This window comes from Sphaeramia orbicularis, chromosome 24 (genome assembly GCF_902148855.1).
Source record: "Sphaeramia orbicularis chromosome 24, fSphaOr1.1, whole genome shotgun sequence".
Classification (NCBI taxonomy): Eukaryota; Metazoa; Chordata; class Actinopteri; order Kurtiformes; family Apogonidae; genus Sphaeramia; species Sphaeramia orbicularis.
The window spans coordinates 2,833,202-2,845,008 of record NC_043979.1 but is presented as its reverse complement, the minus strand read 5'-3'; the positions used below and the strand labels follow the sequence as shown (position 1 = coordinate 2,845,008).

Below are 11,807 nucleotides of genomic sequence, written 5' to 3'. Positions count from 1 at the left end.
GCTTCCATCATGTGTTTCACTCATGAGCACAGAAGTCAAACACAGCAAAGGCAACAATCTTGATTCCAGGTGTTCTTTTTGCCTCCCACCATACTGGAATTATAACCAAACAAACCATATATAGAAAAGGTCATGTTAATATAGGAGTCTGGGTGAGGCGTCGACAGCCAGAGAGTCAAAACAAACCCTTCTGTCATCATTGGCAACTGATCCTCGGAAAGTAAAGACTGGTTGAATCTGCTGCACAGAGTGTGTCCTGGGTGTGTTTCCTCAGTTCAGTTGTCTGATGATGCTGTTGATGTCTGTACCACGGAACCCAGGCTTTCCCAGGTCCTTCAGGAGCCCAGCCTTGTCCCTGGCAGCGTGACGGGCCACTGACAGCTTGAAAGGCTGCAGGAAGTTGTTGGCAGCCCGGAAGCCTTTACCGACAGAGTAGATCTCATGGATCAGGTCCTCCAAACAGATGATACCATGTTACCTGAGGAACAGGAGAAGGGAGGGAAACAGTGGGAACACGGGAGGGACAGCAGGAAAACAGTTTATGAGGAGACAAGACCAAAGAACCTTTCTCAAAACTCAGAGCACAGAGGCAAACCATTACTAAGGCTCCGTTCAGACTGAGGTAAACGCTGGCCCAAATCAGATTTTTGTGCCCATATGTGACCTGTATCTGATCTGTTAAAGACACTTTGAACAGCACTAATCCGATTTCTTCAAATCCGTCCCAGACCACTTTCATATGTGGTCCTAAATCCGATACATATCTGATAATTTTGCAATGCGACTTCCGTCCTGAACGGCGAAGTTGCATTTATCCGACCTTTATGTCATTGAAATGTGACAAACATTACAATTCTGTGGCGGGAAAACATAGGGCGTTTTCAGACTGGGTAACCGGATCCGTGCAGTACCTGGATACGATCACACTTTCCTGCAGATTGTTGTGTTCACAAGCACATACATAATGCGGCTCGTGTCCAAGAACGAGTGGGCGTTACAGGGCTGAAACAGTACAAGCCTGATAGACTGTGAAAACACTGTGGTGGGGTCAAAGGTCAGCCTGTGGATAGTGCAATGTTTACGTGTGTATGTGAATTGTAAATGCATTTACACTAGGTGGAAACCAAATAACGTACCTCCGGGTCTCTACGTTTGCTGTGTCAATCCACGGGGGTAACTGGAAAGGTCAGATAAATATGACCTGGCTGTTCAGACTGAAGTTGCATTGCAAAATATCAGATACATATCTGATTTAGGACCACATACGAAAGTACGGATTTGTGCTGTTCAAACTGTCTTTAACAAATCGGATACAGGTCACATACGGACAAAAAAAAAACAGATTTGGGCCAAATTTGGCTGAAGTCTGAACGGAGCCTTAGACTGTTTGAGGCACAGAGAAGAAGAGCGACCCTCACTGTCCCTGAGATATCAGAGTGGTTTGGATGATAAGGTGAGCCTGTGCCACATGGATCTGAGGATTTTTCAGGAGACAACAGGAGCGCCGTCTATGGTCTCGTGGTGATTAGGTCACTTCTGCTCTCAGGTACAGATCATGGCAACATTCCATACTATAATCCACGCAGTCCGTACCCAGGACTACCTTCTTAGCTGGACTTGAGTATGGTACTCATGCATGAAATATATGCATTCACACTGATAAAATTAAGTGGTCTGTGGGGTCCAACGTACTCAGATACAGACTCAGATACCCAGTCTGAAAACGGCCTAAGACTTCCTCACACTTGGGGAACTTGCTCTAACTCAGACAGGACCTGAGCCAAATGAAAACCCTGCTGTAGCCGGAGTTTACCTTTAATAGATCTGAATCTGAGGAACAGTCATGTGAAAAGTCTTTTATCTCCACAGTTGTTCACTGAACCCGTACAGACCACTTAGATGTGCAATAACACATGGAGAGAAACTGACCAGACTTTAGGAAAATACAAAATGTTAATGATCTTTTTTGTGTCTGTTGACACACTTATCATGAACTAATTACATGTTAGTTAACTTCTGATGGTAAATAACAGATACACACACCTCCAGTTATTGACACCAAGGTTTCAGTTACAAACACAGGAAATAGCTGGTGATCTCTTTAGGGGTGTGAATTGGCAAGAATCTGGCAACACGATACAAGTCACAAAACTAGGATCATGATATGATATATCGCAATATATCATGATACTGTTAACAAGCGATATTTTTTAAAAGATTATTTCCTGGAAAAACCTATAGAGCAGCATTTGAATAAATAATGTTTTAACATAAGACTTTACAAGTAAAAAAAAACCCCACACACAACAATAAATAAATAAATAATGTTTTACAGACATTACAGTTTAAGATCCTGCTTAAATGTTCATATTCTATTCATTGTGAAAAGAATGCACAGTGTTCAGTCCCTGAGTCATCAAACATCAGAACATTATTTTTGTGCATTCCCAAAAAAAACAAAAAACAAAAACAAAAATTGGACCAATGGTCCTGTATCTTACCGGCCAAATTCAAAGCTTTGGGAAATGTATCCAGATGCCATTTATTCTCCCCCAGTTCTGTGTATTTATTCTATTACAGAAATAGCCCATGTTTTGGTCATATTCCAATCAGATCTGTAAAAAAATTCAGATTCCAACTTGATATCATTGGTACTGATTTATTGGATCAATCCACTTCCTATCTGTTATAATGGGAGCATTTTTCAAAGTGGCACCAAATCCAGAATCAGATTCGGATTGAAATAATTTCAATCCCTTGTGCTGACATCCTCATACAGAAGCTGTATACCAAGTTTGAAGTCAATCAGAACTGGAGTTTGGGAGAAGAAGACGATTGAAATGTTTTCCTCATAAGAGCCCATGTTAAATTTTCCGTAAGTTCCAGATCCAGAAGAAGATCCTGATCAGCATGTGGACATTCTGTTTGGGTCATCTCCCCATCAGGGCTGGACTGGAGAAATTTACACTGGATATCATTTAGATTTACTGAGTTATTGCATCCATCCACTTCCTATCTGTTATAATGGGGAAATTATTCAAAGTGGCACCAAATCCAGAATCCGATCTGGATCCAAATAATTCACTAACTTTTGCTGACATTATCATACAGAAGCTGTATACCAAGTTTGAAGTCAATTGGAATTGTAGTTTCGGAGAAGACGACGATTGAAAGTTTTGTAACGGACGACAGACGATGACAGATGACGACAATAGCTTACAGCCTGTCGGCCGGTAAGATAAAAACTAACATTTGCCTCTTTCAGACAGCAAAAAGTGCTTTTAGGATGCTTGAAATAACTGTTATCAGTTTAAAAAAAACTACATGTATGACCTGCAATATCACAATACTACTTTTGTAGAATACAAACAACAGAGCAAAACACCCATGTGAATATAGAAATAAAAGAGTATGATAAAAAAGAAAACAAAAATGATCTTGGCCATGTCCTGCATTTGAATAAATACTTAAAAATATCAATACAGTATCATGAAGTGAAATATTGCAATATACAGTACTGATACTTTCTTACACCCCTGGATCTCTTGCAGTTTAAACTGTTAACCAACATAATAAGAAAAGGTGAGTTGCAGTCGCAGTACTACAGCCCGAGTCACTACTATGCAGCGCCACAGGTGGTAAGTACCATATACTAGTAGTAGTAACTAGTACTGTACTTTATAATAGTAATATAAAGATGATAAATAGTGATAAATAACTGTAATCCATGCAAACATGTCAGTCTTCATGCAAACACGTCCACGGCGTTCCCTGCTCTGATCACTGCGGTGCTTACCCATGTGCTGCTCGATAAGCTGTTGTCGGTGAGGGGGATCCTCCTGCGGCCCGACTCTGGCCTGTCCTCTTTTCAGAATAAGCTCACGAACAGACTTCAAGTTGGGGAATCTTTGGAGAAAAATCACATTTTTTAAAAAAATATGCAGCCACACTAATTCAGTGTGTGCTCCGCTGAACAGATAAGTAGATGCTCACCCCCAGGCCACGTAGGGCTCCACCACCTTCATCATCGCTACAGACGTCTTACTGATTTTGACGAAGGCTCCACTGAAGATCAATCCTCAGCCTCAACATCTGGATCACCTTCATCACTTTCTGACTAACACCTTTAATCCTGAGAGAAACACAAAACACAGGTGTTTTTAACTACAATTATACTTAAGGTATACAGACTTTGTACACATTTTTCAGGTTTAAATTCAAGCACATTTAAGGTTCATTTTCAAAATTTTCCAGCACACACCTTAAAAGATACATATCTACAGTAATACATATACTCAGGATTATTTTTTTCACTTTTTATCACAATGATGTATATTTTGTATAAACATCTAAACTTGGTGTTCTTCAGACACACTTGCACCGAGACAAAGATTAAGATAAAAATGTACCGGAGAACACCTGGGAATGTTCTTTTTTGACATGAAGTTTTATTTTTCTACATGTATCGCCTCTGTGTAAGTAGCTTTGGCTTGGCATCTAACCATGGCAGAGTTCATATTAAAATAAGCAAATAAATCACATCGCAGAGTTAGAATTGGAAGCACTTAACTAAAATTTAAGCACTTCTCAGACCTTGAAAACACAACATTAAAATTCAAAACATTTTCAAGGATTCAAGCACCTGTACAAACCCTGTGTACATGTTCAGGTTATACAGAACACACACACAGAAAACACAACATGATCTTAACTAATGTTCCTTCATGGATGTCAGTGATGTTATGTGTGAAGTGACTGAAGTGAAGAGCTCTTCACAACATGACATTAACTTCTATATGACGGGGGAAATTGTTCTGAAGGATCTTTTTTGTAAACACTACAGTGTATGCACATTGAATGGACTCCATTTGACCTCTAACCATTCAGGGTGATTTTGCTTAAAACGCCTGAAAAACACCTCTCCAAATTAAAATTACAGCAGTTCTTCAACCATGTGGAGTACAGATAAAAGAATGGGCTGTCTGTAAAGGGAACACCCTGTAGACTGTACTACAGAAGTCACTTTTGCTGTTTAAGTGACAGAAACAGCTGTACACTTAGAAACACAAAGAAATCTAGATTTTTTTTTCCCCACACCTGAATTTTTGTGTGAAAACGAGGGTGTATAAAGCTGTGTTATGACCTGAAGGTGAACATATTTAAAAAGGACATGAGTCAAAGGGTATCATTCAAAAAACATCTTGTAGCCGTCACTGGAACATGTCTTTATTTGATAGGTTTATATTTTTGTTTGCTCATGCACTTTGGCACCCCAATAATTGTATTAGTTTGCTGTAACTCTCATAATTAATGACCCCTGCTGGTGGAGAAAAAGTACACTTCAAGGTTGCATAGTCATGTGTTGCATTTGGTTAGTCATGTGAGGCATCCAATCAGTCATTAGATGTTATGTAGCAGGGACAAAGAGTTTGGGTCTGTTTTTTGGAAATAAGGGAAAAACACATCTTTAAGAAGAGCTACTGCCTTACTTCTGGTTGGAGGGTAGACATGGTATGGATTTCTTGTAATATTATCTATACTGATATGTACGTGACGTTTATGTTAAATATTGTGTTAAACATGCTTCTTGATGCCAACATTCTGATATTATATGTTATGGATTATGTTATTGCAGTTTTTCTCTGTGGTTTGGAGAGGAAAAAATAAACCAACCATTCACCCACCATCAGTTGGAGCGTGGTTCTCTTCTCTAGCCCAAAGAAAAAGTTTAGGAGCAGCTACAGTTTTATTTTATTTGATTTTTTTTGTTTTGTTTGTTGTTTTTAACTTCTTTCCTTTGTTTGAATGAAGCTGTTCTGGATGAACCAGAACCAAACCCTTTAAAACCCAAAATCCAAAATAATAAAGAAAAAAGACCAGAGCGGACCCGGCCAAATAAACATAAGGACGGTGCGCCGGACAGGCCAACCCTATACACCGCTACCCTAACCCAAAAAACAAACCACAGAATAAGTTCTAACCAAAAGAAAAGCGAAAACAGGACATCCAGATCCACCTGGCCAAACAAAAAGAAAAAGCTAACAAAAGGCTAACAAAAAGCCAAGAGGCAGGCATGAGGTAACCTGAGTGAAGCCTGAACATGTGTACTCCAAAAACTGAACACTGGAACGGAACTGAGGAGAGAGAGAGAGAGAGAGAGAGAGAGAGAGAGAGAGAGAGAGAGAGAGAGACGCCCCACAGGTGCTCGACTATAGCAAAAGTGGAGCCAAACTAATTAAGCTTAAACAAATGAAAAAATCGGATCAATGGTCCTGTATCTTACCGGCCAAATTAAAAGCTTTGGGAAATGTATCCACATCCATTTATTCTCACCCAGTTCTGTGTATTTATTCTATTACAGAAATAGCCCATGTTTTGCTCATATTCCAATCAGATCTGTCAAAAATTCAAATTCCAACTTGATATCATTGATACTGATTTATTGGATCAATCCACTTCCCATCTGTTATAATGGGAACATTTTTCAAAATCCCACCAAATCCAGAATCAGATCCGGATTGAAATAATTTCAATACCTTGTGTTGACATCATCATACAGAAGCTGTATACCAAGTTTGAAGTCAATCAGAACTGGAGTTTCTGAGAAGACGATGATATAAAGCTTTGTAACGGACGACAGACGATGATGACAAACGCTGCTGGACGCCACATGACGGCAATGGCTTACGGCCTGTCGGCCGGTAAGGTAAAAAGAAGAAATACTACTAAAGGATAAAACACAACTAGGCAAAATATCTACAAAATTATCATACAAGAATAGACAAAATAAACAAAGTCAAAAACACACAGCCCCTAACAGGCTACAGGTGGTAGTTATGGACTGACACACACCATCTGCCAACACACCAATGTCTTGACAATTTACATTTCATATTTATGAACTTTATCTGAAAAAATGTCCCTTTTAGAGCATTTTTTCTATGGTTATGTTTATGCGTTTTACAGAGGAACCATTTGGGGATTACACATTTATCCAAAGTGACCAAATCTGGACAGGTTCAGATAACGTTTGGAAAAAAAAAAAGAATAACTTTTGAATGCTTCAACCTACAGACATCAGTGAGGGCTCTTTGGAAAGGCTAAACCATGGGGAATCAGAATCTCTCTCTCTCTCTCTACATACATACATACACACACACACACACACACATATATATATATAAATAAATAAATAAATAATATATATATATATATATATATATATATATATATATATATATATATACATAATGCCAATAAATAACTTTAAACAAACATACAATTATGAACATATATGCATTAACAAACAGCCTGCTACATTGAAATGTTTTCTCAGGGTTTATGGGTACTGCACAGAATACTATGGTATTTACATAGTGTGTGCTCAAGTATCTCGAGGCGGAGCCAAGTGTCCTCTTGTTTTTGGAAATCAAAATATGGTCACTCTACTCAGTATAGATACTAAGGACAAACTCATACTGGGACCCAGTGAGCCTCAACTTTACAAAGGCACTGGATATGTGGAAAAAAAACAAAGGAGAGGAGTCTTTATGAACTGAAGGACATTCAACAGTAAATCCAGTGACTGATCTATTCATACATGTATTAAACATGGAGAGCAGTTATTTTCAGTTATTTAGTTTAAACACAGACACTACTGAACAGGACATGTGTCCCTGTGTCAGCACTGGATCTGGTCCAATACACACAATTATCAGAATTTTGTATAAAACAAAGAGTCATTTTTCTATGCACAGGGTTCCTACAGGTTTCTACAAGTTAACTTTAAGACTTTTTAAAACCTTTTTAACACTACTTAGAACAGAAGTTAATGCATATTTCATGGCCATATCGGCAAAAATTCATGACTTCTAGAATTTAGGAAAACTTATTTATTTACTTCAACACCTTGATTCCCACCATTACGACTCATTTCTCAGCAGGGTCTGCAGAGGTAAGGATAACTGGTTCTAATTTCAGTATAAATTGTTGGGTTGGAACAGGTGGAGCCAAGTAGAATAACGTTACTGTCTTTGCAGTTCGGACATTTAACAGACACATTTAAAGGCAACACAGCCAACAAATATATGGCAACATAATGTAAGACCAACCACATCAAATTTAATACCTTTTAAAGACTTTTTAAGGTTTTAAATGCAGATTTGTAAATTCAAGACTTTTAAGGCTTTTTAAAACCCCACAGGAACCCCGTATGCAGCCAGTACCAAGTTATATTAACACAATGATGCACTCGATATTAGTTTGAGAACATTTTCTTTTCCATCTAGAACAGGGGTCTCAAACTCCAGTCCTCGAGGGCCACTATCCTGCATGTTTAAGATGTATCCCTGTTCGAACACACCTGATTCAAATGATAAGCCTACCATCAAGCTCTGCAGAAGCCTGATAACGACCGTCAGGTGTGCTGGAAGAGGGAAACAACTAAAACATGCAGGATACCGGCCCTTGAGGATCTGAGTTTGAGACCCCTGATCTAGAATGTATGGAACCATGCCAAACACAAAGCACTCACTCTCTGATTCGGACAGCAAACGCCAGCCTGTTCTTGGCTGGAGGCAGAGGGGCAGGTGGTCTGTGCCGATTTCTTTGGATGCGTGTTTCATCACGATGTTTCCTGTGGCTGTCTTTTAAGAAGTCTTCTAAACGTTTGAACTTAAGTGGTTTGCCTTTTGATACCTGGAATAATATAAAAACACAGTCATTTAACAAGTGATATTACCAAAAGAGTTGAGTTACATTATACAATCGCAGAAAAAATTATTAGACCATCAAAAGTCATCAAAACCAATGGTTATGCAATCCAGTCCTAACTCCTGTGTGGATCACGTGACTAAAACAGACTGAGTGCAGCCTGTTAACCTCACTATCTGTTGACCTCGGAGTTCTTCTGTATGTGACACGTACCAGTAAACAAAGGGTCTGGAAGCCAAACTTTTCTGTTTCTTGTCTTTACTTAAAACTTAAATTGATACAAACAAAAGATAAATTCCTAAATTAAATTACAGGACGGTCAAAAGGCTGTGACGCTCCTGGACTCCAGGCTTCCGGTTCTGCTTCTCTTTCTTTACATTTTTATAATCTCAGCAGCCAATAGGATCGCATCACACAATGACGTCAAGACTGATGCTAGTATTACTCAAACATTCATATAATATGCATAAATTATTAATAAGTAATCAAATCTAAATCGGCTAAAATTTACTTAGGGGGTCAAATGAGTGTCCATTTTTGTCAAAAAAAAAAAAAAAAAAGTTGTTATAAATGCATAGAAGTGTGTGTAAATAATGCTAATCCATTTGTGCACAGACTGATATTATTTGACAGTGGAAGCTCTATTTTCATAAATATTGGATTTGGAATAGCACGTGTATGTGAAAACTTTTGCTGGTGGACGGACGTGACATTACCCATGATGCTCTGGTCAGTACCAGTACTTTATTAGGAATAAACTTCTAGACTTCCTATTGCTAATTGTGCTCTTCTTCATAAATGTTGGTATTGTGGATCTAAAACAATCCCAGCTGACACAAAAACACTAAATGTGTCAGTGGACGGATGTGACATGGTTGTTGTGGATCCCATCATACTGATGCTCTGCAGCCATGTCAGCGTTTACACTAATGATCCCTGTGCAAAAACTGGGATCACAATTATTTATTGGATAGTTTAGCATCAGACTAAAGAGGAAAGAACAATCTAGAATTGTTCTTTGTGTATAAAAATGCTTCTTATTGTAAAAGTGTTGATGTAAACAGTGCTGTGTGCCATTCTTCATGTATGTATTGGTGGAACAGAAGCAGGATGGATCAGCACCATACTCCAGACTGAACCTGTACAAATAAAACATGTGATATGGAGGAGAGAATCTGAGAAGAAAAACTGAGGAATCTAAAAGAATAGAATATTTGTTTTTCAGGTCAGTTCAGTTCAAATATAACTTGGCCATTTGTGACATGAAAATATAGCATTAATTGTGATGAAATTGGACATTTTTGAGCTGAAAACATAGTTCATATGAGCATCAACATGTTGAACAGAACTGAAATCCTGTACATTTGCAGAACTTGCATTTACCAACACAAAGTTCCTTTGGGGATTCACTGAGATTGATTTCTTATGCACAAAGACAGAAATGAGACCTCTACGCACATTTTAGCCGAAATATAAATATGACTTTATAACTGAAGCACAAAAAATGGCTCTAACACAGACTGAAAAGAAAACATGGAATGTCTAAATGCACTGTTTTTGTCAGTACAATGACATAGATATTGATGTAGGAACTGAAGTGATTTTAGTTATTATTAAGAAAACAGGGAACATGGATAGGTATCAGCTCTGAAGTTAAACTCTTATGAACTACTTTTATTGTTATCAGTATATTTGTCCAAACAAATGGACCTTTAGTTGTAAAAGACATTAAAATGAACAAGAAACAGAAGAAAACAAGTGTGGTCTAATCATTTTTTTCTGTATGACCATCACAAACACTTCCAGACTGAGCTAACACCATCAGTAAATGTTAAAATCATCTAATTAAAAAGTCATCAGCACTTACCTTTCTCTTTTCAAGCAGTGCTAGTTTAGCTTGTGTGGCTTTAATAGCCTGGTATGCTTTCCTCTTCTTCAGAAGATACTCTGGAACTAACTTGATAACTTTTTTAGATCTGTCAATAGGAGCATACACAAATATATAATCAGTAAATGAAAGTCAGATATTAAACACCCAAAGGGGGGGCAGCTCATATCATGACCAATACACAGTTTAAAGGTTGGACAAGACAGCATCGTCCACATCCAACACCAGATGAATTTTGTAATTAAAACTTTAAATGAACGACACAAAACAATAATTCAAAGCACTGAAGATGGCAGCTTCATAATGCTTTTAAAGTGTTCCACAAACATTGACACATTTGGACTAAATGAAGGTATATTATGGAAGACTAATCATCTGTAGCCTATGCAGCTACCCATGTGAGGTTTGTTTACCTAGAAACAGCCTCTTTCGCATTCATCTGACAAACTACAGGTTCGATCCGAATTACCAAGACGTCAATGTACTTTTAAGACCCGAAAAAATATAAATGAATGTAAATTAAAAGAGGATGGACTTAGATACAGATAAAAACAAATACATACTCAGCCTCTGCCATCCTGGAATCAATCTGTCTCAGCCGTCACACAGTGATGACGTCACACACCGGCAAGCTCAGTAGGGCAACTGAAACCTGCATCTGCACAACAGTGGCACTTAGTGGTGATTAGTGGAATAACAACTGTAAATGTAAAGCAAGGAATGAAAGAAATAAAAAATGGAAGAACAACAGAGGTCAATCCTCTGAAGATAAATGCAATTCCTCATATTATTTTACGATTATCCCAGATTCATTTGCCAACAGAACTTTATTTATCTTTTTTTTTTTTTTTTTTCTTAGCCCTGTTTTAGTATGAAATTTTGTCACAGTGACTTAACCCATAAAGACCCAGTGCTACTTTTGTGGCATTTTCTAAATAAATTTTTCTATATATTTATACTTCTGAAGTGGTTTTATCACCATTTATTATAATATTGTCTTCTGTATTTTGCCTTTTTTCTAGTTAAAAATATTATTTTTCCATATTTTAAGTTTACTGATCATGTTGATGTTTATAAAAGCTCAGAGTAAATTCAAAGGTTATTGTATTAAAACAGAGAAAACTGCAGAAAAAGTGACTTTTTCAGTAAAATCTCTCATTAACTAAACATAAACCCAGTGTGTCCATCCAGTGTTTTTTTTTTTAAG

The 11,807-nt window shown here is 37.8% G+C and overlaps 1 pseudogene; it reads right to left on the bottom strand.

The window, feature by feature from the left end:
• Positions 1–270: 270 nt before the first annotated feature.
• LOC115415544 (60S ribosomal protein L7-like 1) lies at positions 271–11,211 on the bottom strand (annotated as a pseudogene).
• Positions 11,212–11,807: the final 596 nt, after the last annotated feature.